Below are 20,148 nucleotides of genomic sequence, written 5' to 3'. Positions count from 1 at the left end.
TGCTTTCTAATTTCATTCTTCCCTCTACTTTTGAGATTAGGGCCATTACTCTTGATCTCCCACAGCAGAAGAAATACTTGCTCTGTATAGAATTATTTAAATGTTTAAAATTCATCAATTGGATCACCCCTCAATTTTCTACTCTCCAGAACAAACTCTTGGCTCTATTGCTACATTATTAAATGCCCCAACCATCCAGTGAGATTTTTCAGATAGGTGTTGAGGATCACATTAATAGATTAACTGAATAATAATCTAACTGTTGTCTTTCAGAGCTTGCAGAGTGCAAGTTGCCATTAGTCTAAGTAGTAAGAAAGGTTTCACTTCAGAGTGTAATTCATTGACAATTAAACATTTTGGGACATCCAGGCACCAAATGAAAGCAAAGCCAATTCTTAAGAAGGTGTGTAGTTGATAATCTATGGCAGTCTAAAACAGTTTTACAAAAGCAAAGTATCGCAGATATTGCAGATCTGAAATCAAAACAAAGGGGTGTTTGAGAATTTCAACATATCTAGCATCATGTTATATTTCAAGGGATTTGTGAGTTGCTGGCTAGGCCAGCCTTATTGCTTGCCCCTAGTTTTAGAGTCATAGAGTCATTCACCCATTTGGTCCAACTTGTCTGCGCCGATCAGACATCCCAATCTGGCTTAGTCCCATTTTGCCAGCATTGGGCCACATTCCCCTAAACCCCTCCTATTCATATACCCACCCAGATGCCTTTGAAATGTTGCAATTGTACCAGTATCCACCACCTTGTCTGGTAGCTCAATCCGCACATGCACCACCCTCTGCATGAAAAAGATATCCATCAGGTCCTTTTTAAATCTTTCTCATCTTACCTTAAACCCATGTTCTCTAGTTTTGGACACGCCCACCCTAGGAAAAAGACCTTGGCTATTCACCCTATCCATGCACTTCATGATTTTATACACCTCAAAAGGTCACTACTCAGCCTCCAACGCTCTAGGGAAAAAAAGCCCCAGCCTATTCAGCCTCTCCCTGTAGCTCAAACCCTCCAGTCCTGGCAACATCCTTGTAAATCGTTTCCGAACCCTTCCAAGTTTAACATCTTCCTATAGAAGGCTAACCAGAATTGTATGCAGTATTCTAAAAGTGGCCTCACCAATGTCCTGCACAGCCACGACATGTTGTCCATTGAGAAGGTGGTGGTGAGCTGCCTCCTTAAACTGCTGCAGTCCACGTGCTGTGGGTAGGCCCACATTGCCCTCAGAGAGGGAATTTCAGGATTTGGGCCAACAACAGTGAAGAAAGGGCAATGTATTTCCAAGTCAGGGTGTTGAATGGCCTAAAGAGGATGGTGTTCCCATATCTGCTGCCCTTGCCCTTCCAGATGGAAGTTTTGTGGGTTTGGAAGGTGCTGTCTAAGGATCTTTGATGAATTTCTCCAGTACATCTTGTAAATGGTACACACTGAAACTACTGAGCACGGTAGTAGAGGGAATGGTTACTTGTGGATGGGGTACCAAACAAGCAGGCTGCTTTGTCCTGCATGGTGTTGAATTTCTTGAGTGTTGTTGGAGCTGCACTCATCCAGATAAGTAGATAGTATTCCATCACACTCCGTACTTGGACATTGTAGATGATGGACAGGCTTTGGGGAGTCAGGAGGTAAGTTACTCACTACGGGATTCCTAGCCTCTGACCTACGGTTATAGCAATAGTGTTTATATGGCTGGTCTAGTTCAGTTTCTAGTCAATGTTAACTCCTAGGATCTTGACAATGAAGGATTCAGCAACAGTAATGCCATTGAACATCAAGGGGTGATGGTTAGATTCTCTCTTGTGGGAGATGATTATTGTCTGAGAATTATACAGCACAAATGTTACTTGCCACCTGTCAGGCCAAATCTAGATATTGTCCAGATATTGCTGCATTTGAACGCAGATATCTTCAGTATCCACGGAGTATTGAATGGTACAGAACATTGTGTAATCATCAGCAAACATCCCCACTTCTGACCTTATGATGGAGGGAAGGTCATTGATGAAGCAGCTCAAGATGTTTGGGCCTAGGACACTACTCTGAGGAACTCCTGCAGAGATGTCCTGGAGCTGACTTACTGACCTCTCATAACTACACCCATCAGCCCATGCACTGGGTATGATTCCAAACAGCAGAGATTCCCCTTGAATTCCTATTGATTCCATTTTTGTTAGGGTTCCTTGATGCCATACTCAACCAAATGCAGCTTTGATGCTCATGGCAGTCATTCTCACCTCATCTCTGAAATTCAGCTCTTTTGTATACTTTTGAACTAAGGCTGTAGTGAGGTCAGGAGCTGAGTGGTCCTGGCAGAACACAAACTGAACCATGTAGAACAGGTTATTGCTGAGCAAATGCTGCTTGATAGCACTATTGTTGACACCTTCCCTCACTTTATTAATGATCAAGAGTGGGCTGAAAGGGCGGTAATTGAATTAAATTTGACCTACTTTTCGTGTACAGGATAGATGACTCTTAAGAGTTATATAAGACTTGAACCATTAACTCTATTTCTTTCACCACAGGTGCTGCCAGACCTGCTGAGTTTCTCCTGCATTCTCTGCGTTTAACTTAGATTTCCAGCATCCCAGTATTTTGTTTTCATTAACAATGTGATTACCGAGACACCAACAGATTGGGCTCTGAAGAAGATAACACAGTGTGAAGCTGGAGGAACGCAGCAGGCCAGGCAGCATCAGAGGAGCAGGAAAGCTGACGTATCGGGTCGGGACACTTCTTCAGAAATAGGGCTCTGAAGAAGATTTTGTTTTCCATTCATAGCCTTTGAAAGATTTAAATTGATTTAACATGAAAACAATACAAGGTTTTATTCACTGCATGGCTGGTGACTAACAACGCTAATAGTCAAAATAGTAATTAGGGAGAAAGAATATAGACCAGTGACAATTGACCAAGCCAGTCTTTCTTCTACTGCTAGTTTGTAAAACGCTGTAACCATTTAAATGTTTCTCAATGGACTTTCTTTGTGTTGCATGATTGTGTCATATGGCGCTTACACTACCAGAGGGAAAAGTCTCGTCAAAGCAGCTTGTATATTGACTGTATGTTTTGATCAGTCTTTGCAATAGAAGTTGGTTTCTTTGAACCAATGCCAGCTACAATGTTAAAATTCAAAAGAAGTATTTACATCAAAAATATTCACTTCCACATGGTTATTTCTTGAATACTTTTAAGAAGCCATCTGTCCTCCACTTCAAGTCTTCAGTTGTGTGTTGGGATTTTAAGGCAATGATGTGAGACTTTCACCAATTGAGGAACAATTTCTCTGCGAGCTTTAAAATTACCACGGATTTGTAACTATTCCTGTCATCCAATTTAACTTCAGTGGTCGGGAAGCATTTAGAAAAAATTATTCGACACAGATTCAGCAGATTCGACACATGGAAAAGAGTAAGTTGTTTAGGATGTGCCAGCGTGGATTTCCAAAGGGGGAAATTGCATTTTACTAACATGCTGAAATTTTTGAAGTGTTTACAGAAAGGATTGGTAAGAATAACATGGCAAATCTGAAATGAGAAAATTCTCTTTTACACAAGGAGTGGTTCAGGTCTGGAATGTATGGCCTGAAGGTGTGGTGGAGGCAGTATGAATTGAGGTGTATTGAATTATTATTTCAATGGTGGCAATGTGCAAGGACACATGGAAAAGGCTGGAGAATTTGCTCTGACTCACAATGCTCATTGGAAAGCTGGTAAAGATATGATGGGCTGTGTTTCCTCCTGTTGCATTGTAACAATTCTGTGATTTCCCTCAGCTTACATCCCATTTTACAGTCTGTCCCTTGTTGATTTGTAAACTATAAAAGAAAAATAAAGTGTCTCAAGATGGCAGGTGAACCATCCACAACCTGGAAATAATTTTCTCTCTATTTATATAATAGCAAAAAGATGGAAATAGCAGGAATATGTAATACTCACATCATTGTACTGTAGACAACACCAGACATTGGCAAAGAGGCAGATGTTAGTATTCTGAAGAAGAGTCATATCGGACTTGAAATATTAACTCTATTTTCTCTTCACAGGCTCTTGCAGACCTGTGAGTTTCTCTGGCAGCTTCTGTTTCTTTTTTCAAATATTTTGGTGTCCTGCTTGTGGTAAGAAAGTAGCATGCTCCCACAACTATACAACAATACCACAGCTCTGAATATGTTTTAACTTAGTCAGAACCACAAAGCAACAAATCAAAAACTGAAAGATGGAAATATGTCAAGATTTTCACACATACCACTTAGTGACAACTGAGATTTTATCTTTGTACAAAGAAATTCAATTGTGAGAAAAATTCTAATGATGGCACATGCTTTTGTTATTCCACAATTTGCTGCCAGAAAATGTTGTGGTTTTTCTAACTTCCCATTGCCCCTTTACATCACAGACCCATACATACATCAATAAACCAACTGCTGTGAGAAAAAAGACTTCAAGGCAACAAAAGGACAGTTTTCTAATGATGCAGAAATTGGCTAATACAATGATGCAACGACTTTTATTCTCCTTAGACATATCCAAATGTGTTTTAATTTCATATATAAATCAATGATCTCAGTGACACAGTTGGCACTTCAGAATAGTTCTAGAGAAAAGTCATACCAGATTTGAAACATTAATTCTTTTCATAGATCATAGAACCCCTACAGTGTGGAAACAGGCCCTTCGGCCCAACACATCCACACTGACCCTTGGAGCATCCCACCCAGACCCATCCCCCTATAACCCACCCAGGCTACACATCCTTGAACACTATGGGCAATTTAGCATGGCCAATCCACCTACCCTGCAGATCTTTGGACTGTGGGAGGAAACCGGAGGAAACCCACGCAGACACGGGGAGAATGTGCAAACTCCACACAGACAGTTGCCCGACGCTGGAATCGAACACTCGTGCTGTGAGGCAACAGTGCTAACCATTGAGCCACCGTGCCACCCTAAAACTCTCTTTCTCTCTCCACAGATGCAGCCAGACCTGCTGTATTTCTCCAGCATTCTCTGTTTGTTGCTGAAGGAGAGTCATACAAGACTTGAAATGTTAACTGTTCCTCTTTCTCCACAGATCCTGCCAGGCATGCTCCATTTCTCCAGCATTGTCTTTGTTTGTTTCAGACTTCCAGAATCTGCAGTTTTTTTTGCCTTTATTTGATGGAAACTGAACATCCTAGTTTCTAAGGAAATAAGAACAAACTGAAGTTTGGAGACCTAAATTTCTGGCAAACTGAATTCATTTCAAAGAAATGGAAAGAGATGGAACAATCCAAGCTGAGCAGTTGATGAGACTGCTGTTGCAATGCAGACGAGCTAAAATGACCCTGCAGAATTGGAAGCTGAGAAAAGTTGTCACAGCTGTTTCTGTTGCTGTAAGATAACATTGGTAGGTTTACCCCAGCCAAACCGGGTTGCGCAGTTTCTGCAGACTTGTGCTGTCTGTGGTGGAATGTGTGCCTGCAGAATTCAGGTTGATCAAGTGCTGCTGTTGGCGAGGCACCACATGAGCACCTTCGTGGAGAGGAGCTGAAATTCCTTATGAAGGAGGCAGCGTTTAAAGTGTTTAGAGGTCACCAAAATCTTTGTGGACTACAGACCCAAATTGCACAATCTGTCTTCATTGGATCTTCCATTTACAGTTTATATTCAGCGACAATTGGCCTGTTCATTCATATTTAACTCATGTTAATTCTTAATGTTAGAGTATGGGATGGATAGTATTCTGTGTTTGCTTTGTTGCCTCTTTCATTGTAAAAATATTTATGGTTTTAAACTGTGGGATCTTGTGGCTTCATTTGTTTGCCAAATATGTTAATATTTCTTCTATTTAAGAAAAAAAAGTACTGATCTCTAAGAAAATTGTAGTTGTGTGTAGAGTAGTGCAAAAAAAAACTGTTTGACTTTCTATGTTTCTTTTGTGAAATGTAACAATTCTTGTTCTGGCTTAATGGATACATAACTTTGACTATGGTTTGGTGATGCAATTGCATTGATGAAGAGCCTAGAATGTGAATGCAACTGAGTTCTTGGCTGAGCCTATATTTGAGGGATGGATACAAAGAAAGCTTTCAATGCTCATGCTATATTAGCTTCCAATCATATTGCACTTATAAAAAAAAAATAAACATATTCTCGTCATTCCAAATGAAAATTCGCACTCACCTAATGTAGTCTACTGCCCAGCTGTGATGGGTTGACTTTTCTCACTGTACAGACTGAGGAGCATCTAAATCTGAAGATGGTCAGTGTGTTTTTGACTTATGGAAACAAAGTAACAGGTTGTTTGGAACCACCAAGGGAAATGAGAATCTGATGTTCACAACTGCTGTGGATTTGAAATAAGCCACCTGGGGTACAAGGAGTCAGGTTCCAAAAACATATTGAATTGCTCTAACCCAGTGACTGATCTCAGGTCTCCGAATGGTGCAGCAGAAAGCCATGCAGTCTGAGGCTTGCTGGTGAAGATTCATTCGGCATAAGATTCAACCCCCCACTCCCAAAGTTCCCACCAGCAGCAGGAAATGGATCAGTAATCACCAAAGACAGCCAAGGACAGCACGTCAAACAAGCAGGATACATTCTTGTCAGCCTTGTGACCCGAATGAATCCCGAATGATCGAGATTAACTTCCACTGACACGCTTTAATGCTGTCAGTGGAGCTAGGATACACGGAGGTGTAATCAGACATAAATGGTTGTGAGGGGGATGAAATGGATTTTAAAGCGAGCGCTGAAGGTGGAAAAAGATGTGGAAATGCTTATTTATTTCCACCTTTTAAACCCACATTACTTCAATGTAAATACGATCAGGACAAGACATAATTTTGCACCAATGTAATTGCCTCAGAAGCATTTTGTAAACAAAATGCACAATGGTTTCATAAAATATGTGGAACATCAGCTCCAGAAAATTTGATTAAAATACTTTTTATAAAAAAGATTGAAGAAATGCAATGATGTATTGTTTCAAAGTGGCAATCAATGCGCATTATAGAATTGTAACTCTGTCTTGCTGCAGATTTGTATCTTAATCTGTTACTGATTCTGCATAAAATGGTGTAACCATCTATTTGATGATTGAATTGACTGCTTCAGTACTTCTATTTCAAGTGACTGCAATAATAATCTCCAATTAAAGCCACATTTACCATGTAATCAATCAGAGAACACAACTGAAAGACATTATAGAATTGTTGGGTGTCTTTCTTTTATGTCTTTGGTGTTGAAAAGAAGTCAAATATGAAAATAATACAAAGTGAAACATGGAGAATAAGATCTGATAAAAAGAAACATTTTAGAACTTACAGCATATGTAAAGAAGGGATGTCTGTGCCTCAGATTTAGGATGATGCCACTTCCTCCTTTATCTATACCTCACATCCACTCTGCCTTCTTGCATTTCAAACTATTAATTGTATCTCCCTGATTGGCCAGAACTGTGGAAAGTTCTAGAAAACCATCTAAAAGGTACAAAAACGGAGTCCACCTGCAGGCACCTCTCTTGGAGCCACTATTGGAATCGTTTGAGGCCTTCTGAGGAGACCAGCATGGCAACAGGCAGAGACCAGTTGATCGTCCAGAGGGAGAGAAATCAGCTTCGCAGACCCAGAGAGTGCGACTGTGCAAATTTACAAGAGACTCGGGAAGTATTGTAACCTTAAGGGGTCAAATAGGATTAGGGATAGTATGTTTAGTATCAAAGATTATTCTAATAAAGCAGGACTATTTCATATTGGTACCAGCTTGTGTTCATATTCATTTGACTATTTTGGTATTGTGGGTCTCCTGGGCAAACTCATTCATAATGTTCTGGTCGAAGTTGTCTGCAACTTGTTTAAAGAGGAACCAGACAACGTTTGGCTTCCCTGGGAGGGCTGTGCTTTATTCAGTGGATAAGTTGTTGGGGGTGCAGAGATAATTGTTGCGTTTTACATTATGCTAATATCATTAGCACCTAGCTGCTGTTTTTGCACTGTGTCTGGTGTATGAGTTTTGTGATTTCAGAGTTTCACTTGACCAATATACCCACCAGCCCTTGCTGTTCAGCCAAGTTGGCAATCTACCTGTGTTTTAGCAACCAGGAGGCAGCTACACTCCATTATTTATACCTCACATGCTTTATTCCACTCTGCCTTTCTCTGCTATTTTCAGATATCTTCAACGGATCGTCTTCCTGGTTTGGCACAATGATGTTCCCTGTATTCCTTTCCACTGATTCCTTTACACTGTCAGATATTGTAAGTCTTCAGGATCTGTTCTGAGGCAAGGCGTCTGAACAAAAATGACATGGAAAACAAAATGGATAGATTTGATGTGAATGTCAAGAAACAAACTAGGGATAACTGGAGAAAAGGGTTTCTCTGTCTGGTTATCTGCTTGATTAGAAGCCCAAGAGAGATAATCAATTAAAGTGACGATATCAATAGCATAGATATTTCTTTACTCAAGTAATCATTTTAGTCTGTATGAGGTTTTTTTTTAGGTTGCTGGTTCATTGCTTTGAGCTGCATTCATGGAGAATCCAATTTGAATTCTCAGACTTTGAACAGCCAGTTACCTTATCCACTTACATGCATTATCTGGATCTTTGTTTAAATGATTTTGAGCAGAAATTGGGTTGCTTTTTCTACATATATTATGTTGTCATTAGTGCGAATATATTCACCAGATCGGTTGAATCCCACTGTAATGTTGCCGTTTTCCAGCCTACCTGTCCTGTTTATATTTACCGCTCAATGTTCATTCATTGTGCACATATGCTAATGACACTCATGCCCTTTACCCTCTCGTTTCTGGCAGATTTATCAGTGGTAAAGATCACTTCAAATCACCAATGTGCTCTGGCATAAGGCTTGACACATGGAATGTTTTATTTGTGAGAGGAGGTTAGTACATTGTGGAATGCTTTCACTTTTATTCATTCTGATTGAAGAAAAACACAGTCTGCACCAAGATCTTAAATATATCATTAGATTCTAAATTAGGATCATCTTGAAACAAAATTGGCAGGTGAGGAGATGTCCAAATGATTGTATTAGTTTGTAACTTGGTACTAATCTCACTGAAGTTTAATATAGGGGAACTGCTGATAAGTTAGAGTTGACAGCAAAACTCTTTGCCTGCTGTTTCTAAACAGCTCCCAACTTTAAGTACTGAGAACTTTGTTGTACAGCTTATTTATTGCTTCACCTCCAATCTGAGAAACTATAAAAATAACCTCTCACACTGCTCTGCAAAACACATCTACATAGTCAAGATGTAGTCCTGAGGTTGACAGGTTCATAATTGCTGCATCAAAAAAGGAGGGAAGAGAAATTGTGTCAATTTAAAGACAAAACTCAGAAAAACTGACAACTGAAAATCTGCAAAACCAATCCAATGTTCACCAGGAGAAATTAGAACAACATGCCTTAAGATTCTGGTCCATCACTAGTCCAGCAATTCAAAAACTTGAAATCTTTTCTGATTTGTTCTGCAGGCAACTAAATCATACCTGAGGTATGAGTTAACAACTCAATCAAAATATATCCCATTCCTAACGTTTTGCAAAGACAGCGACAGCTTGCATGTATACAATGTCTGTAACATTGGTGGTAACATAATTCCCAGAGTGTTTTACAGAGATACAGACAGTGGGCAGTAACAGATGAAAGGAGTTACTGACGGTGGCTGAAGGATTGCTCAGAGATAGGTTTTGAGGAGAGTTTGCAAAACACAGGCATTTAGGGACAGAGCTTCAGATTGTAAGGTACAGCAACTTTCAGTTTTCTTAAATTCTGAGCAGTTGTTACTTCATAACTTTTAAGTTTGAAGTTGCCATCACATTATTCAATGAAGTGATAAAGTAAGACTGGCAGTTCAGTGGGTTAACACGCTTTCCTTTCACTTGATGTCAGATTCTGAATTTAACAGACTGCTGGGATGAATGTTTTACGTTTGAAAGCCAATAACGTGTGAAAGGAGTTTGTGGACCCCCAAAGCCATTTCCAAATGGACTTAAGTCCATGCTGCAGAGTTGCCCACATTTAACACCATGCCAACCTCACCCTGGGAAGCCATCAAGAAGGCTGCAGTGGCAAACAGAGAATATGAGTGGTGGGGCAGAAAGTAAAAAATGCATTGAGATTGGGGTGAACATGTGATTTTATATTCAACCATATCACATTCACAATCCTCTGAAATTTGGAACATACTCATCTGGTATAGCCACAGCTATACAACTATGCGTATTCAGGCAGAAACTCATGTCTCTGCCACCAGACACAGCAATGCCTCATGTTTGGGATCACGTGTGTAAAGACCTGGATTAGAAAGAGCTAGAAGGTCCAGAATGTGTCTATCAGAGCTTCAAGCTTCACCAATCAATATACTGGACTGATTCCTGGAAGCAATCTTGTGCAGTTTCTATCTATTAATATCCACAGTTCATCTGCTGTCACACACTGACTCTTGTCCAGTCAATCATGGATAATATGGGTTCCACACCTGGATTCATCCACCTACTTTATTCTGTGATTGATGGCCAATTCATTCTCATGGAGATATTTTGTAAAATCTGGAATGCAACTTTTATATATAGAAGTAAAGCTTTCCACTCTAATATGTTGGAATGTCTCTAAGCTACTTTGATGTTTAACAGTTTTAAGTACTTCACTTTTATAATTAATGATTCCGGTCTCAGTCTTCACTGGACCTCAGAGAAAACTAACCTTACTTATCCATCATTCGACGATTAAAAAGAAAAGGGTAGCTATTGTTCAATTTTCACTCATAAGGCACCCATTATGGTCTCAGTGGGGTGAAAATCACCTTTGTAGCAAATAGAGGGGTAGTAACAGGCAGCTGAAAATAACTCTCACCCGAATCTCCACACTGTTAACTTCTAGTTAGAGATATATTAAGGGAGATTGGTCCCACAGCGCATGTTTGCAGCCTCTCTCAATGTTGAATTTCACCCCAAGATTATTAATATAAATAACAGCATGTGATTTATGTGGCATTCCCAGTGGGAAAGCTGTACTTATGGGATGGTGTAAATCAGAACTGGTTTATTTTTGCCACAATGATAAAATTGAAACACTGTTTGCATCCAAATAATATTCAAGAACAATTTGCTTCCCCTTGAAGTTGATAGAAAAATTGAGAAACATAATTCAAAATGAACAGGGAATAATAAATACCACCTTTCCTCCTTTACATAGGTCTTTCTGTGTTTAAGTTTTCCATTAACATGTTACAGGTGTGTGTTTAAATGGTTCTGTTAACAGGTTGCAGTCTGCATTAACAGATAACATATGTGTCCCAGTCTCATATTAACATGCTGAATCTCCATTAATGGGTTTCAGATGAACCCAAGTGCACATATTAACAGTGTGCAGGTCAGTCACATCATCCTCATTAACAGCATGTGCGTTCATAACTGTTTATAAATTTCAAATCTATTTTTCTACTGATCTGACAAATTCTTCTCCTTGGTAAGAACAACATCTGTAGTCTGCAGCTACAATGCCATTTGCTGTAAAATAAATGGAGGTCATTTCCCCTTTTGTGGAGGAGACAGGGAACAGAGAAACTATCTGTCAGAATCCACATGGAAGCAATGTGGGGGCAAACTCTCCCCAGAGAAATTGTAACCACATTCTTCTCAAACTGGTTTATAATGGCCGTTCTGTGCAGCTCAGAAAGTCAATCGCGCACACAAAATCTTCAATAAATGATGTTTTTTTATCGTTGCAGCATGGTGGACATCAGCACAGTCACTGAGTATAAACATCTTAGAACTGTTTTCCATTCTTCTTTCCAAGGACTGTGATGATTTCCCTTCTGAACCTGTTTGCAATTACTGCAAAAGTATGCATTTAAAAAATATATACTTTAACCTGAGTTGGCCAACTCTGCAAATCAGAATCATTCACACACTTGGCCAGCCACTAAATGCCAGTAAATGAGTGCATCCATGCCAATGTCTTCCTAGGGATTTCTATTAAAGGGACAATATCATTGGTCACCAAGAGGCACACAAGATAAAGGAGGGGACCACAAAATCATCAATGTGAAACGTGTTTCTGGGCAGTTCCTGGTGCAACTGAGACGAATCCGTAGTCCATTTTTGGAACAGTATTTTATGCTGAGTTCTGTAAGATCAAGCAACTCTTTGTACACCTGCCACAGAGGTACCGCAAAGACAAGTTTGGTAAATTGACAACATTGTTGAATACACAGGTAGATTAAGGGCAGGTAAATTATATGTGGCATTTCTCTGAGATTATATACAAACCAAGATTTTGTCAGTGTTCATTTCCAAGTGTAATGACAATGTTAAAGTGAGGCACAAGCCCAATACTTAGTGAGCACTCATATGCAATAACTTTGTTTGTAGGATTACTAATCTATGTGTGGTGGGCACTACGCTGCACTTGGTATGTAGACTGTGCTTACTGGTGACTGGGGGATTGTATTAAAGCAGCATGTCCCTTTAGTTGTTTACAATAGGCAGAATATTGACTGTACACATTTATCCCATGCTTGAAAACTCAAAACGTTAACATCAGATGTGATTTGTGGCACTTGGTGAATAACTGTGAATGTGCTGAGATTAAGATTAGCAGTTGGGCCCACTGTGTAGCTTACTTATTTATGACAAAAGCTACATATTATCATAGGCAGGGCCTTGTCCTCTGCAAACAAGAAGAATATTGTTCCTCTTCAAATTAAACAAAAGCATGGGGAGAGCTGTTCCCTGTATTCTCCATGGCAGCACCTTGACCACCTAGATTTGTCTGGCTAACCAATCAGCACCCTTTTCTCATGCAGCCTGTATAGTTGGTTCTTTGAAATTTGGTATTCCTGCCTCTGTCCTGATGATCATAACACAGAAGGAATTGACAGCTTTTCTCTGTTTTTAGCAGCACTAAAACAGGTGAGTGTTTTATTTTGCAATTTAAGTGTTTGAGGGAGGAGGGAGGTGGGGTGGTGAGGAGACGAAGGAGGCAGAAGAGTGTTTTGGACCTAAATGACAGATTACATCCTAATGATGTGCTTCTACCATACATAGAGCCAATAGTTGAGGAGATTTTGAAGGATGAATTGTTGAGTGACTTGGGGAATGGGAGGCAGATTTAGAGAGGGAGACTTCTAAAAACAGAATCACTCCTGTTGTGAAAGAATGAAGCTAATAGTTGTTTTTATTTGCTTCGTAAGTCCAGGATACTGTGGTAATATCTTTTGATACATAACCCAGTAACTGTTGTCTAGTAAGAGGATACATGGGCGGTGTTAGGTTCTCCTTTGCATCAGACAAAATGATTCAATCTTTTACAAAGTTAGATCAATGATTATAAATGATTGCACAGGAATTAGGGCTCATCCAAATAAGAAAGCCCACTTTTCTTTTACATCTATCAATCAAATTGACTAAACTTTCACATTCACATCAGATTCCACACCAGTAGTGTCTGCTCAAAATACACTACAGTGTAGCTTGTCCTGATCTTGAGTGCTTCTAAGCATGTTTAACATTTTCATCAAAAATCTTAGAATCATACAGGTCTACAGCATGGAAACAGGCCTTTCAGCTCCAACTTGCCCATGCCTCCCATTTTTCACAATTTAAACTAGTCCCATTTTCCGGCATTTGGTCTGTACCTTACCATATTTATCCCATCCATGTACCTGTCTAAATGTTTCTTAAATGACAAAATTGTATTTGCTTCCACCACTACCTCTGGCAGCCTGTTCTTTTGTCAATTAACAGCAAATTGAAACCTGCTTATTGAAAATGGATTAGCACCAACATTGAAAAAGACGCAGAGAAACTTAGTACAAGGGTAACTACAGGAAATATTGAAAATGCTCAACAAATCAGGCAGCATCTTTTGGTGAGTATTGAAGCTCAGTGTTACCATCAGTCAGTCAGAAATACCATCTGTTAGAACATTTCTTATACCCAGGTTTAAAATTATCCTGTGCAGGATTTAGCTGTATGTCTGGACATTGTTTAGACGTGTGCACACAATATATCTCTGTCACTAAGTAACGGGGCTGTACTCAATACTCTCTAACTACATATGCCTTACACATTACAGTGCTAGCTTGCAGCAATGAACTGAACAAATAGGACTGCATCAAGAATACACCCAACACTCACAAGCAGAGTTCCTGTAAATTGTACTTTATGAAACTACCATCCTATTTTACCATTTTCTTGCAAAGTAATTTTTCCCCTAATTGTCTAATTGGATGGAATGAGACCTATGGTGACCAGGGGAATCTTCCTGTCTTCCAGATTTTAAGATTTACTTTGAACAAATATTGATAAATGATAGGCACACATTTCTCCATATGGCGCATAAGAGTAAATGGAGTGCAGCCGTAAACTTGCCATCTTTCCTTCTCACTGTGGAGTATCGCAGACTGTCAAGAACAAAGACATGGGCACATGGAACGATTATATATGTACTGGTTAGAGGTGCAACCCAATAAGGCAAGTAACGTTAAACCTGGGAAGTATTATGGGACTGATATATAGATGTTTGACTGCTAGAGTCAAACAAAAAGAGGACATTTAATCATGCAAATGAGCATGACCAGACTACACATTTCAGGTAATCTGAAATGATGATATTAGTTTGGAATGTGTGGATAATTCACTCCTGATGTAGTCATGGATTCCATTGCCATATGAATGATATGTAAACATTTTGTTAGGTTAAAGGTTTTGCTGTTCAGAGATATTACTACACTGGTAGCAACTACACCAAGAAGACCTCCATTCTGAAAAAAAGACAGTCTATCCCTATCCAGAAGAGTTTAATATTTACTCTGGAATAATAGGAAATGGATAGCTATTTAACCCTTTCAGATCTAGATCCACCTTGAAAGTACCCACTGAACTATGACAATAAGATTAATCACCATTATATCTGTTTGGACTACAGACCATATCAGTTTTTACACAAACAATTCAGAAATGAGAGAGCCAATGGCTCCAGATTCATGTTTTTCTACCTAAACTAGATTGGGATCATAATTAGGTGGTTATGTTTCTTCAGGAAAAGCAGCTTTGAGGATTAAAGGAGTTGAAATCTCTGAAAGTGGCATTTAACTACAAAAGGGACTTGTGCCTTAACCCTCACTTGAGCATGTACTCTAGCTTGAAACGTCAGCGCAGTTTTAAGAGTGTACTGCATTGCTGGAGATGCCATTCTGCGGATGATAATAAGGACGTGACTTGCCGAACAGATGGGACATAATAATTCAAAAAACAGCAGGGGGAGTTCTCCCAATGTTTTGGCCAATGTTTACCCCTCAACCAATACTTCAAAAACAAACGCGCTGGACATGGCTCCACTGCTGACTGTATCCAAATGGGCTGCCACAAAATGCTTAAAATGTTCAGTATTCATCACAATGAAATCCTTTTATTTATATAAAAATAGAAAATATAATATATCATGGCTGATCCTTTAGAGTCCTAATATAACTCAGCTTCAGAACTCTGTTCTGAATTCCTTTTGGAAGACGAGTCACTGGATGTGAAACATTGACTCTGTTTTCCTCTCTCCACAGATGCTGCCTAAACCTGCTGAGCTTCTCCAGCAATTTCTGTTTTTGTTTCAGATTTTGTTTCAGATCCTGCTCATTGACTACAGCTCCGCCTTCAACACCATTATCCCCTCCAGACTGATCTCAAAACTCCTTGACCTTGGTCTCGGCTTTGCCCTCTGCAACTGGATCCTCAGCTTTCTGACCCACAGGCCACAATCAGTGAGGATAGGTAACTGCACCTCCTCCACAATAACACTGGAGCCTCCCCAAGGATGTGTCCTTCGTCCCCTACTGTACTCCCTGCACACACACGACTGTGTTGCCAAATTCCGAATGATGCCATCTACAAGTTTGCTGACAACACCACCGTAGTGGGACGGATATCTAACAATGATGAATCAGAATACAGAAGGGAGATAGAGGGCTTGGTGACGTGATGCAATGCGAACAACCTCTCTCTCAACATTGGTAAAACTAAAGAACTGATCATTGACTTCAGAAAAAAGGGACGAGAATGTGCCCCCATCTACATCAATGGAACTGCAGTTGAGAAGGTGAAGAGCATCAAGTTCCTCAGAGTGATGATAACCACTGGACTGGACTTCCCAGGTAGATGCAATGGCCAAGAAGGCACAATAACGCCTCTTCTTCCTCAGGCAGCTCAGGAAGTTTGGCATGTCCATAAGGTCCCTCACCAACTTCCATAGATGCACCATTGAAAGCATACTGTCCGGGTGCATAACGGCCTGCTATGGCAACTGCTCTGCCCAGGGCTGTAAGAAACTACAGAAGGGGGTGTGCACAGCCCATATCATCACGGAAGCCAACTTTCCATCCGTGGACTTCCTTTTCCCGGCTCACTGCCGCGGAAAAGGGGCCAACATCATCAAAGACCCATCGCACCCCGGTATTGGTCTCCTACAAACTCTTCCATCACGCAGAAGATACAAAAGCCTGAACACACACACCAGCAGATTCAGGAATAGCTTCTTCCTGGCCATTATTAGACTGATGAATGGATTCTCTAGCCTCAAATGACGCTGATCTTGCTAATGTTGATCTCGCCTAGTGCACGCCCTGTGCAATGCAACCTGTATGCCTCTGTCTAAGTCTTTTTGATCTGTACATCCTTGCTTACTATGATCTGCCTGTACTGCTCGTAAACAAAGCTTTTCACTGTACTTCGGCACATGTGACAATAAATCAATCAATCAATTTCTAGCATCAGGGGAACTTTGCTTTAATGTAAGACTAGTGGGCTGTATATGTCACAGACACAGGTGTGAGTCACTGGGTAATGAATTCAGATAGCAAAATTGTTTTAAATTTTTTCCAATCTATCATTTATCCAAGAAAAGCTTTGGTCTCCCCTCCCTAAAACTACTTGCACACAATGTCTTAGTCATCTCTTTCCGTACATTCTTTTTCATTTAAAGTATGTCAATATCTTTGGACTCTGTCACCTCCAAGGGTCACACCACAACACAGTCAAAAACCACTTCAAAATCTCAAAATCTCCTTATATCTATTACAAACTCATTGTGGCTGATTTACAAACCCCCACCATCCCCATTGCCCATTATTATTCATATATCTTTTTAGCTGTTTCAGGCAGCTACACCACGTTGCAAATTGGCTTGCAAATTGGTTCCGCATCACAAAGCTATCAATGTACAGCCACAGGGACAAAAGGCATTCAGGGTCAGGTCTGAAAATAAAGTACTTGAAGATGAAAGATTTCCCACATGCTGGTCTAATCTCTGGGTAGACACAAGGCAGAGAATAAAATCGGAAACCGCTGGGGTTGAGGGATAAACCTGGAACAATCTGAAAACACTGGCGGTGAATATGGAGTCTTCAAAAGATGGTTACGATGGTGAAGTCAGCAATGACATAGAATTATATGAAATGTACAGGAACTGACTGATCCCATTATCTGGACTCTGCAGTCTTTAGGGGCATATTTTTAAGGTGACAGGAGAGAGATTTAGAAAAGGCGCGAGGGACAAATTTTTTACACAGAGGGTGGTTTGTGTGTGGAATGAACTTCCTGAGGAAGTGGTAGATGCAGGCACAGTTACAACGTTTTAAAAGACACTTAGATAAGTACATGAATAGGAAATGTTCGGAGGGATATGGGCCAGGAGCAGGGAGGTAGGACTAGTTTAGTTTGAGATTATGTTAAGCATGGATTTGTTGGACTGAAGGCTCTGTTTCCGTGTTGTATGACTCTTTGACTCTATGAGCCTAATCTCATTATTTTGTCACACAAATTAAGTTTGCACATTACACATTTCTAAATCAAAGGGATAATTGCATAAATGTTCACAGTTACACGCCACCATCATTTTTCTGGTCTGGGCATGGTGACAAACCTCCAAGAAAGATGGAATCTCTTCTATATTTTCATGTTTAAATTCTGGTTCTTTAACAAATGGACAATCTCGCTGTATTCATAAAATGGCTAAGGCTGATCACATGATTATAGCGCCAGGCATTCCAGTTAAAGCTGACACAAAGAACTTGGAGGTAAGCTCTCTGCTTCCACCTAGCACTGGATAAAGGAAAACATCAGGTCCTATTGTGCTAAAGTGAACACTAATGTTTTTGCAGAGAAAGTAGGAACTGCAGATGCTGGAGAATTTGTGATAACAGGGTGTAGAGCTGGATGAACACAGCAGGCCAAGCAGCACCAGAGGAGCAGGAAAGCTGACGTTTTGGGCCTAGGCCCTTCTCACCTCACAATGAAATGCTCTGATGGAGGTGAAGCTATCCTGTTAGCTGAATGACTTTCCAATTAACCCGCTGAGCTCGACCACCAATGCCTGAAATACCTATCTTTGCCACCTGCCTGAAATCAGAATTGGTTGAATTTCTTAAATATACAATTCTGTGATTCTCAGTCAGTTGCTGTTTGACCTCCAGAGGGAGAGCCGGTCTCCAGGCTGAATCGGCAGCCTGCTTCAGACCCTCCACCTCTATCTCCCAGCTGCTTGCTGGAACAAAGCTTACATCTAGCCAGCAGATTTCCTTCTTGCAGGCAGCTTGTATGTAAACCTGAACGTCCTCTAATCCTCCTGCCTTTCACCTTAAAATTATATCCCCTTGTTACTGACCTTTTAACACGCTGCTTCCTATCCACTCTGTCTAGACCATCATAATCTTTGCAGAACTCCTGTGGTACGGTGGGTCTGACCCTACCTTTGGGCCAAAGCGTCTGGGTTCAAGTCAGTTAAAATATGTACGCCTCATAATCTTATACACTTCTATCAGGTCCCCTCTCAGCGTTCTCTGCTCTAAAGAAAACAACCTGAGCTTATCCAGCCTCTCTTCATAAGTAAACTGCTCCATTCCAGGGAACATCCTGGTGAATCTCCTCTACACCCTCTCCAGTGCAATCACATCCTTACTATAGTGTGGAAACCAGAACTGCACACGGCAGTCCATCTGTGGCCCCACCAAAGTTTGAACAGCTCCAATATAACCTCTCTGCTCTTATAATCTAGCTATGACTGATAAAGGCAAGCGTCTTATATGCCTTCTTAACCATTCTGTCACCTTCAGAGATCTATAGACAAGCACCCCAACATCCCTCTGTCCCTCTTAGCTCTTTAGTATCCTGCCATTCATGTCTGAATAATTAAAATAACTACATTTGCTCCTTTGGAGCTGTTCACTTTGAAATTCACGAAACCACCAGCAATTGAATGCAACTGGTGATCACATTGAAAAATAGGCTGAAATATAATTTTGGAACCATAATTCATATAATGAACAGTATGTTGGATATATCGAATTTGGTCACAGCTCAGCCATGGTTTCATTGAATGGTGAGACAGGCTTAAATCGATAAATACTTCAGTCCTTTTACTACATCTTATTCTATTCCATCTTGTCTATTAGACTTAAAACTGAACCAGTTTTGTAGGTGAATAGCATTTCCTCTGATCACTAAAGCACTCACAACAAGCAGTGTCAGAGAACACAGTCAGAGAATGGGACAGTGCAAACACAAACAGCTACAATGGGTTTACTCATCTCCAGTTGAAGTGTAACCTTTGGGAGTGCTATGGACATCAATAACAGTTTGTGTAAATCTGCAGCTAAGAAGCAACCGGACCCTGGAAGATTGCTCGAGCATCAGGTTTCACTCTAACTCTGAATTTAGTCTGCATTTACAAATCGGAATCCTGTAAAGTGGTGCCACTGCATTGAGAACAATGTGACAAAACCTTGCTTGCACCAACTATACTGTCACAGAGGAAGTACTGAATGAAGTATAGAGTTCTGATGAGGGGTCACTCGGCCTAAAACATTCACTCTGATTTCTCTCCACAGATGCTGCCAAACATGCTGAGCTTCTCCAGCAATTTCTATTTTTGTCTCTAAGTACTTTGTGGAAGTTTCTGTACTCACTTTCTCACTCACTTTAGCAACAACCCAACGTACTGACCCAACTTTATTCAGAATATAGCAACTCACAATGGATATTGGAAGGCCAGAAGACATAAGAAATAATATTGGTAAATACCTGTAATGTGAGTCTGTAATTGTGAATGTTTCTTAATAAAGCTTCCATTCCATGTAAAA

Source organism: Rhincodon typus, chromosome 34 (genome assembly GCF_021869965.1).
Source record: "Rhincodon typus isolate 14 chromosome 34, sRhiTyp1.1, whole genome shotgun sequence".
NCBI classification, from domain to species: Eukaryota; Metazoa; Chordata; class Chondrichthyes; order Orectolobiformes; family Rhincodontidae; genus Rhincodon; species Rhincodon typus.
The sequence above is the reverse complement of the archived record's forward strand: the minus strand, read 5'-3'. Positions refer to the sequence as shown.